The 26,295-nt window shown below is 34.8% G+C and overlaps 1 pseudogene; it reads left to right on the top strand.

The window, feature by feature from the left end:
* The first annotated feature begins 12,809 nt into the window (after positions 1 to 12,809).
* On the top strand, positions 12,810 to 13,810 carry LOC106558957 (annotated as a pseudogene).
* Positions 13,811 to 26,295: the final 12,485 nt, after the last annotated feature.

The following is a 26,295-nucleotide window of genomic DNA, read 5'->3' on the forward strand; positions in this document are numbered from 1 at the left end:
TATTAACCAGCCAGTTAAAAAGCCACTTACTTGAACTTGGAAGAGTGTTTTATTTATAAGATAAGGACATTCAAACAAGGAAAAATCTTCAATCATCAAAACTGACAAGAAATAAAAAACTATAGAAATAAGTTACAACCTTCAGAAAATTGTCTTAGCTTATGTCGTAAAAAATTAAAAATTCAGCAATATTATGATTTGTGTCTATACTCTTACAATTGCTGTTAATCACATTCTATTCCATTTTCTTATGTGCTGCCAGAGTGATGTTTCCAAATTAAAAATATGATTATGTCATCTCCTTGCTTCCAATTTTCAGTAGCTCCTCATTGCTCGTAGAACAAAGACATATCTCTATATCATGTCTCTTAAGACCCTATCAGGCCTAGGGGCTGTATATATTTCTGATGTAATCTGTTTCCATTCTTCTCATCACATTTCACACTCTGGTCATATTGACTTTATTTTAGTTTTTAGAATGCACCTGTTCCTTTTTTCCTTTGGACTTTCACAGATGCATTTTTCTCTAAATTAATCCATCCTCTTCCAGCCCTCATATAATCCTCACTAACTCTTTTTATACCATTATAAGTTAGTGTAGAAGTGACTTTTTCTAAGTAGGTTTCCTCAACCCCTAAAAGATCTAAAAGTTGGATGAGATCTTCTACCATAGGGTTCCATAACATTCTTCAATTCATCTATTATGACCGTTTATGTTATTATTGTTGTTATTGCTTGTTTGTTTATCTGTGTTACACTATCATAAGCAATGGAAAGTCTCTCCAGTGTATTCTAGAATTTTCCAGACAGTAGACAAGTCCTAGAAATATACTATGCATTTGCTGAAAGTGAATGAGTGAATGTTCTTCCTATTTGCTCATATGCTGCCTTTTTTTAAGCCATAAAATATTGAACAATTTTACCTTTGCTCTGATATTCCAGATGAAATCCTTTTCTTCAAAATCCATTGTTAGCTTTTTTTTTCCCTCAAAATTTACTCATTTTTCCCTTACTCTAGGGCTTGGTGAGTAATGTTAGTGGGCAAATGTGTTTAAAGAAAAACTAGGACTTAAAAAAAGGGTGACATCAGAATTGAATCTCTTTAAAACTATTCTCATATCTCAGTGAATGGAGTGACTCATTTCCATCAAATTGTGCTATAGAAATAAAAATGAACAAGTTGACTTCATATTTGAACACATTTGAACAAAGGGATGGCTTTGTTTCAAAAGGCTTACTCATCATTTCACATTTGCAGGGTGTATGTGTACATGTGCTTAACCCACAGCAACTTCCAATGAGGTTGAGTAATTCTATCCAAATTTGTTCTTCAACCATGGAGTATACCTGTTGAAAAGAAGTCTAATTTGTGGTTCTGCTCATCATGTTGAAATGAAGTATTGGCCTATTCATTTTTTAAAATAAGATCAGATTTCAGTGAAAATCATGTTTATGCATTAGAGGAAAATAATTGGTCTCAAGATTAACCATAAACAATTGAAAAATTATGTTCCTAAGGTATTTATAGATTTTTGACATGTTTAAATATGATCCAAGTTTCTTAGAGCTGCATATCAAAAACACATAAAAGCTATATTTTAAGATTATATAATTTAGAGAAAAAGGCACTGATACTACAAAGTGACTCAAGAAAATTTCATTATGCACAACACATGTTTGTTTTTTAGTAAGTTATGATATTCACAAAGGTGGATGTGTGTTTTCTACACTCCCTAAGACTCATCTCACTACTAGTGAAAGGAGATCTCAGATTTATTTCTATTCACACATACAGTCATTTACTAATCACATAATAACAAAAAACTGCTACCACACAGCCTGTTCTTTAATCTTGATACAATCCAATTCTTTACAATTGCATGTGCTCTGACAACACCTTGCATAAAAGATTCAGTTGAGTCAGCTATGGCAAGATCCTGGAAGCAGGCTTAGATTATCTTTCTAGTCAGCACAAGGCAACCAGAAATCTTCCAACCTTATGTTTGGACAGAAGACTGTTACTAATAAAATATTAGCTACCACCCCTAAGAGTGAAGATTCTAGGCCTGCATAGATTCTTAATTTACACCCTATTTATATAAATTTTAATAGAGCCTTGAAAATACATTATTCAATCCCCATACCTCAAGTATCTTTAATTTCACCAGGAGACTCTATTTCTGTTATTCAATATGTTAGTTAATGGAATGTTTTACCAATAAAACCTGTTTCTGCTCTAATGTTAGCTGATATTTCTAGAGTAAGTATTTTCTGTTTGGGAAACTGACTATAATTAGAACTATCTGCACTTTCTGCATCAGTGTAAAAGATAGTATGCTAGCTTGATAACATTTTTTTTTGAGTTGTGAATTCATTTGCACAAGACTTTGAGATGAATTCATAAGGAAGTGGGGAGAACTTCCCTTTTTCCAATTTTATTTAATGTGTGTGTTTTGTAAAGTACTATTCTATTTTAAATTTTACATTCACTTTTGTAATTACCTTAAACTTTGATGAAGGAAGTACCTACTTAATTGTAGCCATTTTCATTTTCAGGAGATTGAGTGTGATCCTTCAGGGACTGCCTAACTAAGATTTATGGTGCTCTGCTTTGAGAGTGGAGCAATTAAGTCTATTTTTGTTTTATAGTCAAATGAGCAAAGAAAGCTTCATTTTAGGGAATTTGATACTAAGTATATCGATTAAGTATGCCATTAGAAAGAGTCATTGTGTTTATAATATCAAAATTTCTGTATGTGAAAATACATACTATATAATCTTGTTTGAATATGGGCATATTTAGATTTCCTTTAAAATGATTAATTCACTAACCAAGCAAGATTTGCTGAATCCTTCCCATGAAGTGGGTGGACTCAGATCCTGGGCAAGAAAAAAATTAATTTTCAAATTTGCTAAGAGAGATTGAAAAAGATTGAGAGAAAGGGAGCAGAGACAACAGAAAGATGGAGAGACCAAGAGACAGAGAGAGAGAAGAGGTAGGAGTGGGGAGAGGACAAAGAGAGAAATTGTAAAACTGGTGAACAAAATGTGTTCAAGCTAATACAAATAGGAGTTGAGGAAAGAATAGATATTCCAGGTATCATTGGAAGAAAGAATTGACGTGGTCAAATTCACCCAGTTGTTCATAGAAGAATCTTAAATGTAGTCTTGATTCCTAGATTGTAAACAGCATCTGGAGTCATTTGATTTAGTTATAAACATTTATCTTCAAAAATAAGTTTGTTCTGTGTAATAGTACTAATAAAAAGTCCTGGATGATTTTTCTCCATATTTTATGGATGGTTATCTAGATGTAACCAGGTGATTAAGTTCTGGACAATGATGTATATGTGAAAATGCAAGTGTTTGGGGAAAGCAGTTTTCTAAGAATTGATAATTCAGGTGTAAAGTCCCTCTTCTTAATCATTTCCTTTTCTTTCTCTCTTAGGCTTGGGTATCTTATGTAATGACTGGCCATTATGGTGACCAGAAGGTACAACCACAAGTTAGAATGGCAAAGAACAGAGATGGAGGTAAACTCTCTGAAGACAACTGATGCCCATATCAGCTTGGCTGCTCATCTTCAGACTTGCTGAAGACTGCTCATCTTCAGACAAGGAATTAGGTGGTATTGTCATAGTGATATTTTTCAAAAGAAGCAAAAGATAAGTTAATCCTTTTTTCCAATAGTAAAGTCTGGTTTCAAATTCTATTTCTTCAGGATTTCTAAATGGACCAGCAAGTCTTGAACTATATTACCAGCCTCCTACTTTTATTTTTCCATTTCACTCCAAAGCAACAGCATTTTCAATAAGTGCTTGTGATTGTGTTCATGTCAGAATGCAAACAGTTTATATGGAGTTAATAACATCCCCTTGCCTGCTGATAGCTGAATATTCTTTTGATACAATTAAGTGATGCTTTCATAAGAAGGGTTTCAAAATTTAAAAAAAAAAGGAAAAAAGTAAAATAAGTTGATTTTAAATCATGTGAAAGAGTAATGTGGAGGGCAGGAAAGAGGTGAGAAAATATTAGTTGCTAGGGATTTGAGAATAATAAATGTAAGAATCACAGAAAATAGTTCAGAATAAGTGAAGTTTGTGAGGGATGGAGGGCATCAGGGGTCAGGTTCAGATTCATAGCCATGACTTAGACCAGTGTGAAATGGTCAAATTAGTCAAGGACCTTAGCTTCCTGGCTTCTGCCACACTACTCAGAGTAGTCAAAAGCACACAGGTATAAAGGGTAAAACTATTTTTTTTTTTTGTTTAGGTTATCAGAAGCATTACTTTGTTTTCTTAGGAACCAGCATGAAGAAAAACATATTAAAGAGGAATTTATGTGTGATATCTTGCCATCCAGAGAATTCCTACAGAGAATTCTGTAAACCCCCCCGCCTTTTTTCTGAAATCTTACCTATTTTCTCATAAAAATGGTTGATCTTTCAAACCAGAGAAATTAAATGAGTTTTGTTGTACACTAAACTCACTAAGAATTAATTTGTAAGGCTAATGGCTTTGGGGAAACAAAATGTACCTCTCTTTAAATAATAATAAAAAGATCTTCAAAAATAAAAATAAAACAACAAGTTTCCTTTTGCCCTGACAAAGAATATAAATTCAAAAACATTTTTAAAATAGTAGATACTGGGCAGCCCAGGTGGCTCAGTGGTTTAGCGCCGCCTTCAGCCCAGGGTGTGATCCTGGAGACCCTGGATCAAGTCCCAAGTCGGGCTCTCTCTATGGAGACTGCTTCTCCCTCTGCCTGTGTTTCTGCCTCTCTTTCTCTCTCTCTCTCTCTCTCTCTCTCTCTCTGTCTCATGAATAAATAAATAAAATCTTTAAAAAAAATAAATCTTAAAAGGAATATTCAAATTAATGTTTGTGTTAATAGAGATGGAATCAAAAGGGTCCTGAGACTTGATATTCTTTATATAAGGGAGCTATAGACATCAAAGAAAAGGAATGGTCCTAAGTTACAGTGTATAAAAGAGTTACAAGAACTTTGTCAATCACTCCCTTGTCTTGAAAGAAATTCTGGAAAGGCCACACATCTTGTGACTTTTGTATAGAAGTGCTAATATGCCGTTATAAACCACTAAAGACTTTTCACTCTGTCTTATTAAAGAAAAAAGTGAAGGAAAGAAAAAGAAATATTAAAAGCTTAATAAATATAACTGGATAAATTATATTACAGGTGTGAGAAAAGAGCTGAGAATCAGTGGGATATAACGAATGGCTAAAATATCCACGATTTATAATAAGATTACCTGGTTCAAATTCTACCTTAGTTATTATCCACACATGTCTCTAAGACTTGACCTTTTCTTTCCTGAAATGGAGTTGACACGAGTTGTAATGAGGTCTAGATGTGATAATATATAATGTGCCTAGGATGTTGCCTGCCATACATTGTTTAATAAATGTTATGATTTATCATCATTATCTATTATTCATATTTCATTATTAGCTGACGCTAATGGAATGATAAAATACATAAAATATGTGACTATAAATTATTATACCAACTTGGAATACCTTTTGGATTTTAGCAGGATTCACAAAATTTGAATATTAGGTGAAATGGTTATCAAAAAGATCTCTGAGAGGGGCACCTGGGTGGCTCAGTCGATTAAGCATCTGGATCCTGATTTTGATCTCAGGGTTCTGAGATCAGCCCTGAGTGGGGCTCCATACTCAGCAGGGAGTCTGCTTGAGATTTTCTATCTCCTTCCCCCTATTCATGTGTGTGCGTGTGCATGCATGTGGCACATGCTCTCACTCTCTCTAAATAGATAAATCTTTAAAAACTTTTAAAAATGATCTTTGACATATCTCCAATAATCTTTCATTGTACAGCCATCGCCATGTAGCATGTCACTTCTTGTGAGATCAAGAACTCACTGTTCAGCCTTAAAAGTAAGGTACATAAAAACAGTTTTATAGGCTTACCATATTTCCAAGGTGTAATTGGAAAAATGCAGGAGTGAATCTGGATTAGGGGTCCCTAAAGCTCAATGATGGATGAAAAACAGGTATGTATGGTCACAATCTCTGACTATGCCTCTGAAAGGATCACAAATCCCAGGGGTCCACAGACATCCTACTGTGGATGGCCAGGGAAAGACCAGAGCAAAGCTGAGGAAAGAAACTTCTGTTTTTAAAATACTAGAGGCCTCTGCATGCCCTTACCAAATAGAATCCCATGCTAGTCTTTTTTTTTTTTTTTTTTTTTAACTTTTATTCCCATCCCCTCCATTCCACAGTTACATTTCTCCTTAAGGATATAAAGATTAGTGAAAAATAGAGCAAGTTCTTCAACACTATATAATTGGGTAGGTACCACTGGTACAGAATAAGCCTGGAAGAGATAAACTATAAACTTAGAGCAGCCCAGATGAGTTTTTCCATTGATTCTTCTGTTAATTCAACATTTGTGCTAATTGCAGAAACTAGTGTGAAGCCTCCTAGGAGCCATAAAACCTATGCTATTTTTCCATACAAAAACTTCATCAGCTCTTAAATGACTAAACCAAGCAATCCTTATAGGATTCAGAATTGAGAAGGAACCCCAAGAGGCCCACAAAGAATTTATTGGTGTTCCTATGGATGTCCAGTAAGTCTGATAGTTTATCTGGGATATTTGCAAAAGTTGTCAGAGATCTCTCAGGATCCATAAAACTCAGATTTGCATAGATCACTCCTTTGCAAATTAAAGGGTGAGAGTGGCTCCCTGTGAACTTTTGCAGTATACCGAGCTCCAGCTACATGGGGTTTCACTTGCAGTAGGAATTAATGGATTTTTCTCTGATTATGTATATTGCTCTTTTTGAAGAAGGTTACACTGAAAGATTACTCGTAACACAAAGGTGTAACTTGGAAAATTATGTGGCTTTACAGAGGAAGAATAAAAAGAGAACTCAATGACCTTAAAGAAATAAAGTTGAGGAATAAGGTGATTTTTGAAAGAAACAACATTATCAACCTGCATTGAAAAAGAATATTTCAATTCATCCCAGTAATAAATTAATGTGTTTAATTTTTCTTCATATAAAATGCCTATTGTTTCTTAAAGCTATTAAGTTAATCGAACACTTTAATTTTACTTTTAAAGTGAATACTGTTAATGTTTAAAAAGAATTCATCAATTGAATATTAAATATTAAAGCTTCAAAAAGTGTCATTTATAAAATATATGTAAATATTATTCATAAAATAAATATAGATAAATGTGGACTAACAATAGACCTATGGTTCTACTCCAAATTTACAGGGGATTTTTAATCTGAAGCACAACTTAATTAATAAAGCTCCTAATCAAAATCTTTAAACTCTAAATATCATGAAGCTGCAACATTTTCTATTTAGGCTATAAACCTTCATATTCAAGGATCTTGTGTGATCTGTCTATGATGCTATTTATAAGCATGAAACACAGTACTGCTTTTTATCCAGAGGCATTATGGACAATGCTTGATCTTGCATGAAAATCCCATTATATGAAATCCTATTAATGATATATAAAAATCTTACAGTATAATTTTCCATCATATTAGTGATACATCATATCACATTATAGTTTTCTTGTCACTAATATTGTGTTTATGCCTTTAGCTAGAGCTAAAAAGGGAATTATTAATAAATTGTAACAAGAACTTTTCAATTGTCACATTGTTCTACATGTCTCTTTACATTCTAACAGAGTTACCTTCAAAGTAGAGAAAAAAAATGCATGTAAGTTTGTTTGACATATTATGCATGACTAACTCATCCTAATGTCCAAATAAAAGCTGTAAAATCAAGATGAAAACCAAAACTTAAAAATCTATGACCTCATAGTTAATGACTGAGAGTACCAATGAGATTAAGCAGTAAAATTAGCATTGCTCTCTAAAAGATTTTTTTATAATCAGAAATGTGCTGTTTACAATTTTTCCCCATTCTCCACTTTTTCTAGGCTCTTTTTTCTTCTGTTGATTCCCTGCTCTATCTCCTATTTTTCAAAGTCCTATTCCAACTTCATAGTTGAAGTTTTAATATGAACTTTCCCATATAATACTGTACAAGCAGTATTGACTTTGTGTGTTTTTATTTATCCTCTTTAATCTCATCATTCTAATTAATTTCACTCATCTTAGTGGTTGTGATTTGCCTTACTGAGAATACAATTAAGGGCTTTCTGACTCTAGTTTAAAACATTCTAAAGAATTCTGGGAAAGTGTGAGGGGGCATACCATATTCTGATCATAGAAATAGATAAGTCCACATGTTTTGTGGCTAACCCAAATATTTAAGGGTGGCACTTGTGATCTTGTCAGGTTCTGGCTAGTAATTTAGCATTCTTTTGTTTATTTCCTAATTAGAATGATATTAAATACTCAATATGGTGAAAAATCATACTAGTGCTCAAGAAATTTTTAAAAATGAAGTATGTGTACCAATTTCCGTCCATGTCACAATTCTTCATTTTTAGGTTATTTCTTTTCATCTTCATTTATTTCAAAACAACATAGAACTTGATCTAAGACTATGAAAAACATTTACCAAGTTAAAAACTATCCAAATCAAGGAAAATAAATTTATCATTAAGTTTAGTTAGTTGATTTATTGTTTGGATTTTTTGATATAGCTATATGGATAGATTAAAAACATGTTCTAAATTTGTTGTAGATAGAGTTACAAAGTCTCTTGCCTCATAGAGAAGATTAGGTTACCCTGTCTCAATACCTATGAACATGGTAGATCTTTCTCTAACCTCATCTGTAAAACAAGGGCAGCATAGGTATCTATTACACAGAATTTTTGTAAGGATTGAATTAATGTATGTTAGTCTTATAGAACCCTGCCTGGTTATATAATATATGCTCAATTAATATCTGCTGTTTTTGAAGGCATTGATAACACTTAACATAAAACATACATAAATTCATGGGCTTTATTTGCATAGTGACCACTTTAAAAAATTTGAGTCAACATGGAGATGAAAATGCCATGTAAGAGAAGTTACAGAGAAATATAAAAAAGGGCATAGGGTTCTCTGAATGAAGTTAAGAGGGTAAATTAGTGCATCCCCAGTGAGCTGATTGTAATTCAAAACCCCTTTTTAGTTATGCTTCTGGAGAGAAAATGCAAAAGTGAAACTTAATGCACTGTATTGTTTTCTTCCTTTCTACAATTCAATTCAGGCTTTTCTCTCCTGTGGTTTTGACAAAATGATGCTGAGTAATTTTTCAATTTTATTTTATTCTTGACCCTCTCAGAAACATTTACCTAGGATCTTAGTTTTATTTGTCATTCTATATCGTATCTTGTTAATGTTAGAAATGAGAAGTAAGCTGTCTATGCCACAGGATCCCATCGTTAATAACCATGAAATGTTATGAGCAGAAACACTGTCACATCAGCACTTCAAAAGTGAAAGGCCTAATAGTAAACAATCCCTCAATAACATGCAAATTCTTGTTTTTTAAAAAATTGTCAATGTTCCATTTGTAACCTTATTCTCCAATAAGAATCTGATTGAAGCTTAAAATTCTTTAAAACTGAATTTTAGCAATAGTTACTATAAGTTCAATATTTATTCTTTTACTTATCAGTGGGGGCTTCAAACAACTAATCAGCATATCGTATAAGGATCAATTTAAGAACATTAATTAATATAAATGACATTTCATAGAATAAAGGACCATCAAGACAGTCACGGTAGTTACTAAGCAGAATCCATGTGGGTGGCGTGAAAGGAGCATATAATTCAGAGTGTAGAGAAGCAGGTGGGAGTAAAGTGTATCATGTTACTTTGTAAGCAAAACAGAACATGCCCTTCAGTCACTGTTTCTCTTCTGCTAGAAGCTAATATTGCTCAATTTTTTGACCTCCCTTGTATTTCTAACTATCAACTTTAATGCAGCCACATAAGCAAATAGATAGTCATATACTCCAGCCTTTATAACATCTGGAGGTTCTGGTAAATATTAACCCAATAAGCAGATAAAGAAATGGTATACATATTATTTTATCACTAGCTGCTGGTGTATGTGTGTGTGTGTGTGTGTGTGTGTGTGTGTGTGTGTGTGTGAAGGGAGAGTACATCATTTGTTATAATGTGTTATTTGCTAATATATTTATAAAAGAGTATTAGAATGAGTCATTATTCTCTGGAAACCAGATTCTCCCCAGAGACTTCCTCTCTTTGGGTAAGTTAGCTGCTTGCCCGTTAACCATTTCAGGGCGCTGATGAGTCATGTCTATAAATAACACTCACCACTGCATCCTAGTCAAACTTCCAAACATATAGAGAACACTAAGGAAGGAAAAAGAAAAGGTGCTGCGATTTACATATTTCGGAATGTTTCCGTTTAAAAAACTCTCTCAACCTAGCTTCAGGACTTCCCTTTAAGATCCATGAGCCAGCCACAGGGTCTCTGAGGATGAGTTCATTGTCTTTCAAGCCACAGCAAACTTGAGCAAAGTGTGCTTGAAAACACAAATGTACTCTCATGAATAAATAAATAAAATATTAAAAAAAAAAAAAGAAAACACAAATGTAGACATTTACCTCTGGGACCTTTCTGGCCAGTGCTGATGGAGTCCATGTCTAGCTTCCTGGACACGGAATTGACTGCCATGGGTGGTGACATAGTTTAGAGATACTTGGCATCAATGAAGTCTGTGTGCTATATTCTAAAATGATATAACAGCCTTAGAATTTTTTTTAATTTTTTTTTAAATTTTATTTATTTATGATAGTCAGAGAGAGAGAGAGAGAGGCAGAGACATAGGCAGAGGGAGAAGCAGACTCCATGCACCGGGAGCCCGACGTGGGATTCGATCCCGGGTCTCCAGGATCGCGCCCTGGGCCAAAGGCAGGCGCTAAACCGCTGCACCACCCAGGGATCCCCACCTTAGAATTTTTTTTAAAGCCTCTTAGTTCCTTCCCCCTGTAGTTATTTTATTTTTTTATTTTTATTTTTTTCCCCTGTAGTTATTTTAGACTTAGACTTAAATATATAGAAAATTTCTCCAGGCCTGGCTATAGATCAGTCTTTCTATGTGAAATTAAAGTACATAGTAAATCCTCTGTTTCACTCATTTTCTGATCCTCCTTTCTACCCATAACCAAATTAAGCTTTTAAGTGTGCTTGGAAAATCATCTTGGGTAGAACTTTTTTTTTTTTTGTATGTTTTTCTCCAAAATACCTGGCCCGCTAGTCATTTTTGTGGATGACAGGTAAACAAAATTATCTAATGGTTAGAAGCTACTGAAAGGTATTTCATCACAGAGAAGAAGGCTCTGTTGTATAAAAGTTCTTTTTTGTTCCTCGGACATCACCTCCACCCACAGGAAATAATTGCTGAGGATTTCCTACTTGATTATGTCATTCTATCTTCCCTCCTGTGTTCACTGGAAAAGAGGAAGGAGCCAGCTGGCTCCATATTATTTGCATCATAATGATCAAATAGTTGGAAAACTTCATCTAAAGTAACAATCAATATCATTATAATAGTATTTGCTATCTGATATGCATGTGTATAATAGATGTATGGATTGGATTTGATTTATGCCAGGGCCATTAAGTTCAATCAGGAAATATAATAGCAACATCATATATAAGAAGCCTGGACTGGGTGAATAGATTGGGAATCTGAATTTTAATAGGAACTGGTTGCCCAATTAGGAGACAGGTGCTGAGATGGAAATACATTCAACTAGATCAATGCCTTTGGAATCGTTTTTGAAAACATTACTGGTTAGTTCTTTTGATAGTTATAAAGTTATGGGTTTTATGTTTGTCTACTAATATGGATGGACATATATGTACAATGTGTATACATCATCATATTTCACAGAACCATATATAATAGTAGTTTGATTTTTAAAACAGTAATAGCAACAAAGATGAATTGAGCTATCTCTAAAGTTATATATTCATCTTTCATCATTATATCATGTTGGTGAAGAGCACAGGCTTTGGAATTGGGTTCAAGCATTACTTCAGAAAGGAATCCATCAGTTGAGGCTGATTCTAGAGACCAGAAAGCTCACAAACCTGAGGCAAACTAACCAAGTGTAAAATTACATTCAGGGGTAGAGGAAAGTGGTGAACTAAATAACACTTCATCAAAATAGGGTTGCTTCCTGTAAATCATCAATGCTTCATTTGATTTGCCATTCAGTTGATGGGGTACAGTCTGATATTCAAAATTTTTTTTTCGGGAAAAGTCAGATAAGTTGGTTGTATCTGAAATATGTAGAATCAGAAATTAAGCATTTATTCAACAATATAATTACACATTTAGCTCTTAGCTCTGAGGTTTTCCTTCCTTAAATTTTACGTATGCAGAATGAAGGCATTAATGTTTAACCCATGGCATTTTCGTGAATATAAATCAGTTAAAAATTGTTTTTGGCATCTAGTAAGTGTTCATTAAAGTTAGCAATTATTATCCTAACTAAAGTATTATTATGTTCAAAATGTATAATTTATTCAAGAAGTACTTTCTGTCTATTACTTTTCAGGTGTTATGAAAATTTCCAGATGAACAGAAGAAACTGTGGAACCAGCTTCTTTTCTTTATTGAAAGAAAGGATATTGAGTTGCTGCATATCAATTGGGACCCCGATTTGTGTTTGTCTTAACTTTCTTATAGAGTAACCTCATTTAGGATCTGCAAACTGAAGTTTCACAGAGATGCGCTGGTAAATGTTTAACAACTGGCTGTCCAAAATGAGAAGGAGAGGCTCTCTGCTCCTCCCCATTGGACAGACAGCCACATCTTCTGGTGCAGTGCCAGCCGCATCCCCCAGACACTATGGTGAGGGTCGGAGTGAATAAATTAGGCCGTATTGAGCGCCTGGTCACCAGGGCTGCTTTTAACTCTGGCAAAGTGGATATTGTCGCCATCAATGACCCCTTCATTGATCTCAGCTACATGATGTACATGTTCCAGTATGATTCTACCCATGGCAAATTCCACGGCACAGTCAAGGCTGAGAACGGGAAACTTGTCATCAACAGAAAGTCCATCTCCATCTTCCAGGAGCGAGATCCCGCCAACGTCAAATGGGGTGATGCTGGTGCTGTGTATGTTGTGGAGTCCACTGGGGTCTTCACCACCATGGAGAAGGCTGGGGCTCACTTGATGACCCCAAGAGGGTCATCATCTTTGCTCTTTCTGCTGATGCCCCCATGTTTATGATGGGCGTGAACCATGAGAAGTATGACAACTCCCTCAAGATTGTCAGCAATGCCTCCTGCACCACCAACTGCTTGGCTCCTCTAGCCAAAGTCATCCATGACCACTTCGGCATCATGGAGGGCCTCATGACCACCGTCCTTGCCCTCACTGCCACCCAGAAGACAGTGGATGGCCCCTCTGGGAAGCTGTGGTGTGATGGCCGAGGGGCTGCCCAGAACATCATCCCTGTTTCTACTGGCACTGCCAAGGCTGTAGGCAAGGTCATCCCTGAGCTGAACGGGAAGCTCACTGGCACGGCCTTCCGTGTCCCCACCCCCAACCTGTCAGTTGTGGATCTGACCTGAGGACCAGGTTGTCTCCTGTGACTTCAACAGTGACACCAACTCTTCCACCTTTGACGCTGGGGCTGGCATTGCCCTCAATGACCACTTCATCAAGCTCATTTCCTGGTATGACAATGAATTCGGCTACAGCAACCGGGTGGTGGACCTGATGGTCCACATGGCCTCCAAGGAGTAAGAGCCTCCTGGACCACCAGCCCCAACAAGAACAAGAGGAAGAGAAAGGTCCTCAGCCGCTGGGGAGTCCCTGCCCCAACTTAATCCCCCAACACACTGAAAATCTCCTGACCTCCAATTTACATCCTAGACCAGAGGAAGGGGAGGGGCTCGAGGAGCCCTACTTTGTCATGTACCATCAATAAAGTATACTGTACCCAGCCAAAAACAAAAACAAAAACAAAAAACAAAACAAACAAACAAAAAATGAGAAGGAGAGCAAGACAGTGAGTATGAGAGCAGTTAAGAAGTCCAAAATTATAGAAGCTGCCAGTTTCCATGGTGTAAATACTCCTCCTGTATAAAATCTGAGCTGATTTTAAGTTACCAGAACAAGGTCACTGAACACAGATTTGAGAAGAAATCCTACAAATCACTTTGGGATGGCTACAGTATACCCTTAAATATAAAGCTTGCAAGTGATGCTCAGCAGCAATTTGAAAGAGAGCAATTTTTATGTTCATGATAAGGCTTGAACTCCCAACAGAAGTGACTTGCCAAAAATCAAACAGAACTTTTACAAGACACAATAACATCAAGTAGAGTTTAAAATGACCTCATATGGAAACTAAAAATAAATAAGAAAATAATTTGTTTTGGACTAGAAGGAGAAATGCAAAATAATTATAAAGATGATATATTTTAACAGGCATGCTTCCAACAACTTTGTAAATGCTAACTGATTTGAATATTAATTCACTTGAAAAAGTAACTCATTAAAATGAAGAGTCGTAGAATATAATCCACTTTGAAAAAAAATAGCCATGTTCTACCAAAGATTCGAAGTGATTTTGCTGTGTGGGAAATTAGAGACCAGATCTGTAAGATGGGAGTTGTAGTCGTCCTCAAGAAGAATAAGAGTCTGAATGAGGAAAATTATGAGCACAGAAGGAAATTAAATTATTTTAACTGTAAATAATATAATAAATACAACGTGAAATAAATAACAATAAAATAATATCACAATGAAAACAGTGGTAATTTATAAAGCACGCATGTCTAGACTGCTTTGCAAGTATTTTTTCAGTGGTTCATATTTTCATTCATATTTTGAGCACTTTACTATGTGATAGGTACTGAGTTCATTCACAAAACTGACAGCACGGTGAGTGGGAGAGATCACGCTTCCTTAGAGCCCTTAGTATAATTGAGAGCTTATATTCTTTGCAATTTAGGGTTTGGAATGTTAGCAAGTGTACCCAAAAAAATCCCCAAAACTTGTCGGCTTTTAAATAAGTGTATATCTTATATTGGCCCAAATTCTAACATGGATTTTCTTTTTCAGCAAATGATCTATGCCACAAGGTTATTTAAGAAATCAGGAAAATTCCACCATATGGCTCCTATCCTCTGATCCTAAACGTTCTTTCCATCAGCAGATGGAGAAAAAGAGGTATTTGTGGGTCATGCCAGGGGATATTAAAGGGCAGTTATGGGAAAGACACATATAACCTGCACTCACACCCCTAATGGCCATATCCAGTTGCAAAGGAGGTTGAGGGAAGCCATCCACCTGCGATCTCAGAGGAAAGAAAAATGAATTTGATGTAACCAAAGTCCTGGCATATGCTCAGTTTCTCAGTTAATGCTTACAACCATCCTGTGTGTAGATAAAATGTTTGCATCCATTTTACAGATGGAGAAACAAACTTAAAAAGAAAAGATTAAATAACTTGCCCAAGTTAACATACTTTTTTATGTCAAAGCTGGGATTTGATACCAGGTCATGATTTTACTACAGAGGATCAACATGTGGAGGGTTTTTGTTCTTGTTTGAGTTCTTTCATTGTGCTTTGTTTTAAACATTTTGGGAAAAATAATTTTGGTGACTTGAATCAATTTTTTTTCCAAGAAAACAAACTCCTCAACATTGAGAATTAGCTCCACTCTCAGGAAACCAAGACCAAATTACATAAAAACATTTGCCTACCCTTTATTTTCCAATATGGAGATTTTACACAGATAGTAGAAATTTTTTTGATAAAATCTCAGGGATACACTTTATACAAAACATACTCTTCCAAGTAGAATGTCACTTGCAATTAGTATCAGTAAGACATAAAATGCTTCCAAGGATGCAGCCATAAACTTTAGTGATAAATACAGAATGATTGTTTTATTGTGGTTCAGAGAGGTATTTGACATACCATTCTGCTGTCTTTGGAAACTAATAAAATATAGTTTGAGAAGGAGAGTAAATAATTACAGATTTTTAAGCTCACATTTCATATGCTACCCAGCTCATGCCAATCTGAAAGTCACTAATTTTATTTAAGTCTATGTAGTGAAATTCCATTTGTCTTTGAGTTGTCATTCAGCTCTCTATGACAAATTCTTAAAATACCTTCCCAGAGCATGTAGAACTTGATGAAATATCCTTAAACCATTTTAAGCAGTTAATAGAGATAAGAATATTGTGAAAACATTTATTTTATTTATCTATTTAATTTTATCAGAAAAATGTTAATTTACAAGCAGGTATATTCACATACACCAAGTGGTAACTGCAGTAAAGGAATTTTACACTGTAATAATCACATACTTTTATTAAGCTTTTAGACTTACTGGAAGTGTATTTTCTTTCTACTTTGATAGGATGGCAATAGGCACTTTAGATCTCAGATCAATAGATAGAAATATTTATTTTACACAGAGAGAAGCAAGGAGATTCTATATTGTTTTAAGATTCATTTTGCTGTGTCATATGAACTTATTTAGAAGCCTCCTTGTCAGCAAAAATATTTTGCTTCAAACTAAGACAAAATGTGTTTCTCTTTCGAGAAAGCATCTTAAGTAGAGCAAAACTTCAAAGCAGCATGTTAGAATTATTTTTATGACTAAAAGCTTTAATGTTCAAAAAAAAAAAAAAAAAAGAGAGAGAGGGTATAAAGACAGGAGATTTAAACTTCCAAGCAATGGAATTCCATACCTGAAATTTCCTACAAAAACTACTAGCTGACTAAAGATGGTACCATTGTCTAGAATTTAGCACCGGGAAGAAAATAAGCTAGATTCAAGCATTTATAGTTTATACATATGTCTATTTAAAGGACTTCCAACCCCATAGCCCTTTGTTGTTGTCAGGAAAGAAATGGAAAATCCAGTTACAATCATCTACTTGGTCTATCATTATTTAGGATGAAAACACAGTTTAGTCATTCACTAACTCAGAATTCTCTCTTTTTTAGCAACTTAATACAGTATCATGAAACAACTGCCCCAGACGGTTTATAACAAGACTCTGTGCCAAAAATACATCACTTGTAAGGAAAACAGGAAACAGCAAAGAGAAAGTCAACTTTAACCAGTTTTCTGAGTCACCTCTTCCTGTGGATTCATCTGTCACAAAACTCCACGTATTTAGAAGGTTTTAAAGTGTGAATTAGAGGAAGAGTTAGAGCCTGAGAGGGCTGTTAATTGATCTAAGCCACCAGCTCTTATAAGGACTAGCTCTAGGACAAATGATAAAGTGGTGAATGGCTCTTATACACCATCTCATCTCTCCTTTCTGTGCTCAAATCCCTGCTTTCTGGGCATCCAGAGGCCTCATGTCTTTATCTGGCTTCCCAGGACCTCATTCTTTATTTACCAAAATCAGTGCAGTTAGGTAATGGAGTAATTTAGTCAATTAACATGATAAACTAGTGCCAAGATCAAGCACAATTTGAGATTTTTTGAAAGATTCTTTGGCGTTACACAAACTATTTTGGAACTACTTCAAGAAAGATGGTCAATTGATAATAGTAACCAAAAATAACAATCTGAATGTGTTCAGCATTTACTATGTCCAAGGGGTGAGCTACTTGTCTTAGATCATCTGATTAAAGCATTATAGCAACAAAACAAAACTGTTAGGTAATTATTATACATATATTTAAATTACATATGCAAAAATATATTTTAGTACAGGAGGAGACTGAGATTTGAACACAAGTAATATTCCAGAAGATTCCTAGCTGATACCTACTGAGGCAGGGAGTCAAGTACAGGCTGGTTTGGTCTCAGAGTCTGTCATTGTGTTGATCTATGTGGTTATTCATGGGGATTTGCTTGAGTATCATATCAGAAGTCCCAGGGAGTGCTCTCCAAATTCACAGATATGAATGAAAATCTCCTGACTCATGTCATTGGTGTGGCAGTCACGTATGTCACAAAAATTTCCCAGATGACTTAAATACACACTCTGATTGAGGACTCACATACATGGGGTTATTGGTATGTGAAGACATAGGTGAATACTCGTGTCATTTATTTATTTATTTATTTATTTATTTATTTATTTATTTATTTTTACTCGTGTCATTTAATGAAGACTTTCTTTCTTTCTTTCTTTCTTTCTTTCTTTCTTTCTTTCTTTTCTTTTTCTTTTCTTTTCTTTTCTTTTTTTCTTTTCTTTCTTTTCTTTTCTTTCTTTTCTTTTCTTCTTTTCACAAAAGAAAGAGTAACTGGGTGACAAATCCTACAATTCAAGTACTAGACATGCCTCCCTCCTGCAGGTACAGCCCATTTCAGGCAGTGCTGGAAATTTTGAGAGTTTCTCTGGATAAATTTCAAGTGCAGCAGGGGAGAGGCACTATAGGACCCATTTCAGACAGATTTTTCAGTGCAGATGAAAAACTCTGTGCTCCAAAGTGATTGAACTTGTCTTTCACTCTTCAAACCCAATGTTTCCATCATAATCCTTTGCTAACAACACTTGCCAGCTACATGGTTCTAATAACATGGTACCTGAAGTAGGAAATCTAGTTCTCATTCTTGCCCTACCCTTGTTTCTCTCCTCTTCCTTCACCTCCTGCTCCCCTTTCTTCTCCTTCTGCTTCTTCCAGCTTCTCTATTTGAGGGGTGACAGGGACTCTGGGGTTCTATTCTGGAAGGCTATATCAAAACAGCCGTGGCTATAGCTGAGACACTCCAATTTGAAGAGTCTTGGACAACTCTCCCTTGCTCCCAATTCCAGCTCTACTGCCCTGGGTATCCAACAAAAATTGTCATCATTTTTAGTATTCTTATTATTTTCTAGATGGGCTGCAAGTGCAGTTTTATCTTTGCAGCTGTTTTTCTGATATCAAGTGAGCTCTGTTGCTGATTCCCTTACATGCTATGTTTTATTAGTTCATTGGATAATTTGATGAGGAGCAGTGGGAAGTGCAATGAATTATTCTGTTCCAGGCTAGTTATAGAGCATCAAGAAGCCTTAATGCCAACTGATTTAGGCTCCAGAGAAGGCCTCTCAGTCCCCCTTACCTCCTTAGGGTCACTCAGTCTCATGGGATGGTGGGGACTTAGCCCATGTCTTCATATCCTCTTAAGTGCCTTCGAAGTGGAGACATGCACCCCAGACTACTGTAGACCTTCTGCCAGAGCCCTACATAAGGGTGCAAAACAGAAACTAGTCAAGATGCTAAAGAACATTCAATTGTAAGGTCATAGGTCATAGTTTTTTAAAAGATCTTATTTATTTATTCATAAGAGACAGAGAGAGAGAGAGGCAGAGACACACACAGGCAGAGGGTGAGGCAGGCTCCATGCAGGGAGCCCAATGTGGGACTCGCTCCCAGGGCTCCTGGATCATGCCCTGGGCGAAAGGCAGCACTCAACTGCTGAGCCACCAGGGATCCCCGAGGTCAAAGTTCATATTTGTATGCTGCATCCAACCACAACAATAATGGATTGAGCTTCTAGGAATAATAACATTTTAAAACACTTGTCCATCTTTTACACCCCACTCTTTTCCTAATTGTTCCTTTTCCTTTTCTTGTTCAGGCAGGAGGGGCCAGTAGGGTGACGATGTGAAGGATGTGAAAGTACCTACTTCCCTCTGGACTGCTCAAATATAAGTCGAGGCCTAAGGGTCAAAACTGTTTGCCATTGCTCAGCACCTTGGGGTAGAAACAAATGTTTTCAAAAATATGAGGGCACTAGAGATTTAGGCAATGGGGAAAAGATTTTTGGGTCAAAAAATAAGAATGCTTCGTGACTTGACCACCCAGAATCAGATGATAGAATGTTAACTACGGATGATGACAGTGGATAAGAGAGTACCTCAGGCCACATGTCCTTCTATCCAATTCAAGCATTCTCTATTTTCATAGGAAATCCTCAGTAAAGACAGGGAAATCCTTAACTGGCTGATGAAAAGTTACCAAGACCCAATGACATAAAAAAAAAATTAGTTAAATTATACATTATCATACAAAGTTACATCGCATACATGCTTGTTTTTCAGACTGAGGTTGTTATTAGAAGACTGCTGTTGTTGATAATGACATCACTGAAAAGATATACTCACCACCATATGCAGTAAGAGTGTACAGGTGGCAGTGATGAGCTTAAACTACATGTAAGTTAGAATCCAATAAGCTCTGGGGCCTTGGAATAATTTGAATATTATCCAGGAATCTTTGCAAGCATGTTTGTTTGCTGCTAAAAAATTTTCCATTAGGACAATATCATCCAAGATTTTCAATTATAAAACTTTCAGTATAATGGATTGTCATAATATAGTGTCATAATTCAGAATTAAAATTATTTTAAAACAACTATTTCATGTAGATCATATTTGTGTAAGAGAATAATCCATTTTTCTAGCATTTATGCATAAGGTGTGAGCAAATATGCAAACATGCAAACAAAATAAATATAATTTATGAATGTCAACACATTATTTACACTTAAAATGCAGTAGACTGCAGAGAAGAAATATGAATGAGAATTTGAGTTACTTAGAAGACAGTCATTTAAATTACCAAATCACTCTGTTACAGGAAATTTAGCTTAATTATTTAAGAAATAGGTCACCATTCTATTTCTTATTGTGGCATTATGCATCATAATGGACTGAATGATTTTCTTTCAGCTTTTTTTCATATTATTTTGTGTGACTGGCTTTCATTGACTATGCATAAAGGACATTTAATAATTTCATATATATTACAGATTCCTAGTTAATTAAATATGTACAATATAAATTGACTAGAAATATAAATATACCTTTCCAGTTTATTTTAGATTACCACCTTCAAGGTATTATAAGTATATTTTTCCCAATGAGTTAATGAGGCAGAATGATATACTGATGTGAAGAACACATTAGGGACTTTTTTCTTAACTTGATTTGGATAAAGTATCAGAGTAAAAAAGAAAAGTTACTTACAAGTTTCCAATTGACATTTAAATTCTCTATTATGCTATCTTCATTTTCATATCTCTCCATCATGTTGTATTAATTGGACAGCTTCTCTAAAATATGGGCCACCTCTTACTTACGTTAGAATTGCCAGCATCCACTACAGTGAGTGGCACGTAGCAGGTATGCTATAATAGCTCTATTTTCTACATGAGCCTCAACAAAATCTTTGCATTGAAATAACAATTATAATATATTGCATTGCCATGACAGAAGGAATACATGAAGCAGTATATTAATTTAAATACTTTCAATTTATAAAACAATACTAATCTTATTAGATTTCATTATGTAGATTCTATCTATCCTTTAAGATGAAGTTGAAAACATCTATTCTCTCTGAAGTTGTTCTGATTACCCAATTTTACAATTATTTCTTCCTTTCCCATGCTCCAATTTTCTTTTTTTTAGACAATGATTTTAAAATAGGCTAATGCAAAAAAAAAAAAAAGTAGGCTAATGCCATTTTAGAAACAAGACCTTAGTCCAATACACACATTATGTGGAGGAAGAGGCTGAGGCCCAGAGAAACACATGGGAAGAAATGAAATCTTTTGACTTGGGTGACTGCTCTTTCTATGATTGTACATGATTAGGAACTGATTGACAGATCATGTTAAAAACATCTCAATCTCTTTATCTGTAAAATCAGCGGACATTAAAAGAGACTGTCTAGAGAATGTTGTGTTTCAGGACTGATCACAATATGTATGCCATATTGATTCTGTAACACAATTGTTCATTCCTATAGCTGTTACAAATAAATTATACACCAGGGGAAACTGCCTTCAGAAAAAATGCATCTATATTAGCAGATGGCATTCTTCCATTTCATAAGGAAAATGAAGCCGTCAGGCATGACCAGCTTTAACCCTACTCCCTCAAGGAAATAAACAGCAGTACTCTTTCCTATGATACTAAGGTAAGGGGAAAAATCTTCATGTTTGTTTCAGATAGAGTTTTCATTCTCGGTCTTTAACCAAATCCTTTTTTATCTTCTCTGGTACTTTGTTCCATAATTCGTAATTCATCCCCATTTTCTATTGAATTTTCACCTTTTCCCTCCCTAATACAACATTTCCTATAAAAACCCTTACTTATTTCTTCTAAATAAGATTTCTTGACCTGAGGTTGCCTATTGCTAGCATCATCTCTTCCTCTTTCTTGCCTCTTGAAAAGTTTCTTTTTCCCAACTTGATGCTTACTATCTAACCCATTGCTTTTAGGCATTGTATCCAGGTGTTGCAGGATGTTATTTGATTTAATGTGACAATCTGATTGGATCATGAGTGCCCAAATATTTGGCTAAATATGATTGCTGGGTGTGTCTTTGTTTCCAGACAGAATCAGCATTTGTATTGGTAAACTCAGTAAAGAGGTTTACACTCTGTGGCATCTTCCAATCCTTTGGGGATCTGAATAGAACAAAAATGTAGAGGCAGAAAGAATTCATCCTTTCTTGCCTGGTTGTTTGAACTGAGACATCAGTCTTCTACTGTTCTTGAGCCTCCTGGTTATCAGTCTTTCCTATCTGGGCTGGAATCTATATCATTGGCTCCCCAGGTTCTTCGTCCTTTGAACTAGGACTTAATTACCTTATGGGATCTCCTGGGCCTTCAGCTCGCAGACAGCAGATGGTGGACTTTTCAGCCTCTATAATTGTCCAAACCAATTTCTTACAATACATATCTTTATACATACACACACATATACATACACACACACAACTATTGTTTCTGTTTCCCTAGAGAACTCTGACTGATATGCTGAAATGCAGGGTCTGAAATTTATATGCAAGTGTAGAGCTTTAAAGTTCAAGCTTCAGTGGCTTCATAATAAATTTGCTTTTGTCTCCATGCTTATGTCTCTTTCACCAACTATCAAGAATGCTCTCATTAGGGTCACCAAATACTTGTCGATGTTAAGAGAGAAGGAACACTTGAAAACTTGTTTGAATGAATTTGTAATTATATATTCAAATTCAATACCTATCCCATAGGGCGTCAAAGGTGTTGATTTTTGTCATCTAGAGTCAGTACTAATTCAGCTTGACAGCCATCTGATTCTCATTCCATGGGAAGTAATCTTTTCTCCTGCTCACCCAAAACTTTCCTAAGGTTTGGGTTCTTATGTTTATGTTCATTATTCTGAAATTCAGAATGATCTCAGCGTGGGTCTGTGTATATACATAATGCTCTACAGTTGGTGGCTTCTTACCATACAAACATTCAGAAATATATCTAGCTCTTGGAAATTTTCTTCTAGTTCACATTAATTATTTTTTCTTAAAATTTGGAAATAATATGAGGCATTTTATAAGTACATAAATATGTGCAAATATGTGTACACAAAATTATTTATATACATTTATTAAAACATATGAAAAAATGACAAAAACAATTAACTTTGATAATCTTTGGGGAGATTTGTATGAGTGAGGAGAGAATAAAGGGAAACATTTACTTTCAGTTTTTTCTTAAACAACTTGTTAAATCATTGAAATTGAGTATACTGGACATATTTAAACTGTATGCTTAGGTAAGTTTTGACATGTGTACAACCATGAAACAATCACCATAAACAAGATAATGAACATATCCATTCTTTCTAGCAGTTTCCTCCAGCCTCTTTATAATGTCTCCCTCTTTTTCCTCCCATCCACTTCTATTCCAAGGTTATTACTGATCTGTCTCCATCTATTAGTTTGTATTTTCTAGTATTTTATGTAAATGAAATCATAGAGTATATATTCTTTCCTGTCTGGCTTCTTCCAGGTCATTTAATAATTTTGAGATTCACCATGTTACATCAATAGTTAATAGTTCATTAGTTACTCGGCTGAAATTTTTATTAGTATTGCCCATAGTACAGATCAATTTTGAAAGAATTGTCATCTTAATATTTGATCAATGTCCGTATTTAGCCTTTCCTTAAAATTCTAGTGGTGATGGGGCACCTTGGTGGCTCAGTCAGTTCAGTTCCACTCTTGATTTCAGTTCAGGTCATGATCTTGGACTCCTGGGATCCAGCCCCACCTCATAGAGCTCTGTGCTCACTGGGGAGTCTGCTTGAGATTCTCTCTCCTTCTACCTCAGCCCTTGCCCCTGCTTGCACTCTCTCTCTCTCTCTCAAATAAATAAATAAACAAATAAAATTCTAATGGCAATGATTTTTAGTTTGCAGTACATAGGTCTGACACATCTTTTGCCAGACATATCCCTAATTATTTCATGTTTTTATGTGAAGAAATATTATTTTATATATCAATTTTTGATTATCTTTGATAATAAATTGAAGTTTAATTTATTTATGTATATTGATCTTATATCATATCCTGTAACTTGCTAAACTCTCTTATTATATTTGGTAACTTTAAGTTCCACTGTATTTTTACATATATGAACATGTAGTCTTCAAATAAAGAGAATTCCTTTAAAACCTGGATAAATTCTATTTTTTTCTTTTTTACCTTATTTCACTGGCTACAATCTTCAGTATAATATTGCAAAGAGACAGTGAAATCAGGCATGTTCTTCTTATTTCTGGTTTTAGAGTAAAAGCATTCGATTACTCACAATTATGTCTTTTTTTTTTGTGAAAGTTTTTTATCAGGATGAAAGATCTCCACTCTATTTCTAACTTCCAGAAAGTATTAAAAGGAGTGGATGTTAAATTTTGTGGCATACTTGCTCTACTTTTATTGAGATGGTTATTTTTGAAATTATAATTTGTTAAAATGGGGGGCTATTAATTGCTTTTTAACTGTGAAACCAATTCTACTTTTCTTCTCTTGATTACAATCTATTATCATCTTTCTTATTGTTGAATTTAATTTGTTAACATTTAGTTTAAAATTTTTGTATCAAGAGGAGTCTTTATTTATAGTTTCTTTTGATATGTTTGCCTTCTTTTAGTAAGATGGTTGCTTCACAGAATGAGTTGTGAAGTATTTTCTTCTCAACATTTCTCGAAGAGTTTGCTCAGAATTGCTACTATTTCTTCTTTTAATTTTATTGAATTGTCCATTAAAACCAATCAGATCTGGGTTTTTCTTTTTGGAGTATCTTTAATAACAAATTCAATTACAGATATTAATTATTCAAAATATTTCTGAGATTGGTGGTTTGCTTCTTTCAAGATATTTTTCCATTTATTCCACATTGTCATATATGTTAGCATAAAATTATTTACAATACTTATCTATTATTAAAAAGCTAATAGATAATAATTTTACAATATTATCTATTAACTTTTTAATAACTGAAGAGTCTGTAGTTATATTATTTCTCTAATTATTGCTGTTGATAATATGAATCTTCTCTCTTTTTTCATGATCCCTCTCACTCAAGCATTATAAATGTATTGATCTTCTCAAGGAATCGATTTGGCTTCATTTTTTCCCATTGTTTATCTGTTTTCCATATCACTGATTTTTGTTCTATTTATTTTCTTTTTACCTTGGGTTTAACTTCTTTTTCCCATTCCTTGTGATTCATGCTGAAGTGCCTATCTTGTTTTCTAGTATAGGCTGTTAGTGCTTTAAATTATCCCTCTAAATATTGCTTTTGATATGCTGTGTTTTCATTTACATTCAGTTCAAATTTCTTATAATTCTCTTTTTGGTTACCTCTTTAATCCATGGATTATTTAGAAGTGTGTTATTTAGTTTCTAATATTTGCACATTTTCCAGAGATCTTTCTGGTATTGACTTCTAATTAATTACACTGTAATCAGAGAACATATTTTGTATTGTTTGAATGCTTTCAGATTTATTGAAATTTATTTTGTGGTGCAAAATGCAGTCTAAATCCTTCTTAATTAAACAGGTTAGCCTCATTCAATATGAGAATGGGCTCTAAGGGCATGGATACCAGGGTGTGTATCGGCAATTATAACTGTTTATTATGTTCTAGTCCTCATGCAACTGGCAACCCAATATGCTCTTATGAAACTTACATTGTACTCAGGGAGGGGCACTAAAATAAAAATGTAAACCAATAAGTGAATAAATGAATTATATATTGTAAAAAGTATAACGGAACATATATACAGGTTACGGTGGCAAAACAGATGCACTGGATGGTGCTGTATTACTAAGGACAACCAGACTGTCTACAGAAGAACAACTGGGTCCTGAGGGTGCAATAAATCAGCAATTCAAATATCTGAGGAAGAAAATACCAACAGAGGGAATGCTAGAAAGAGCCTGGTGTTGGAGTGTCCAAAAGTGTGGATTAGAAGAGTAGGGGTAACTTTAAAGAGTATAATATGGCATGTATTTGTAGAAGTCAATAGAATCCATAGGATAAGTTACTTCAATCTTTTCCCAAGTAAACTAGAAAGTGAGAGAAGAGT

The sequence above is a fragment of the Canis lupus genome, chromosome 1 (genome assembly GCF_011100685.1).
Source record: "Canis lupus familiaris isolate Mischka breed German Shepherd chromosome 1, alternate assembly UU_Cfam_GSD_1.0, whole genome shotgun sequence".
NCBI lineage: Eukaryota > Metazoa > Chordata > Mammalia > Carnivora > Canidae > Canis > Canis lupus.